A 599-nucleotide genomic window follows, 5' to 3' on the forward strand; every position below is an offset into this window, starting at 1 on the left:
GCTCTGGCAAATCCTGGGAAATAAAAGGCAAACGGTCATAACCACTAAACAAGAAGCATGCCAGAACAGGCTGGATCCCTCGCCTCCTCAAGTAGAATCCCTTTTTAATCTTGCTTTTTGAAGTCCCTTTGCCCATTCCCACCTCACTCCACTGTTTGCGATTAAAACATGGAAGTCATATCAGTAGTGGCTTTCTCTAGGCATGTCCATTCCCACTCCCCTTTCACAACTCCATTTTTCTCAGCCTCTCTCTAATGAGCTTGCAGCTGTTTCCCCACAGACAGGAAAGAATATAGAAAATCTAACTTTCCCCCTTCTCTGGAGATGTTTAGCCCTGACTTAGATTGGCTAAGCTGTCAAGTTTTTCCCCATGTCAACCCTTGCCTTGTCTCCTCATATTTTTACCTATCACCTTCAAACCTGGATCTGAACGCTGGAGGAGGGAACACACTGTTTGCAAGGATCTCACTGGCCTGGAGATGCATCACAGGATCACTGCAAGTCACAAGTGGCTCCAGCTAGAAATGCTTCAGTCCATCGCAACCACTTGCTGCCAAAACTTCCCACATAAATAACAGACGGAAGCGCAAGGAAGTCTC

Source organism: Tinamus guttatus, unplaced genomic scaffold, assembly GCF_059628265.1.
Source record: "Tinamus guttatus ecotype Peru unplaced genomic scaffold, ASM5962826v1 Tinamus_guttatus_pri_ptg000364l, whole genome shotgun sequence".
In the NCBI taxonomy this organism is placed as follows: domain Eukaryota; kingdom Metazoa; phylum Chordata; class Aves; order Tinamiformes; family Tinamidae; genus Tinamus; species Tinamus guttatus.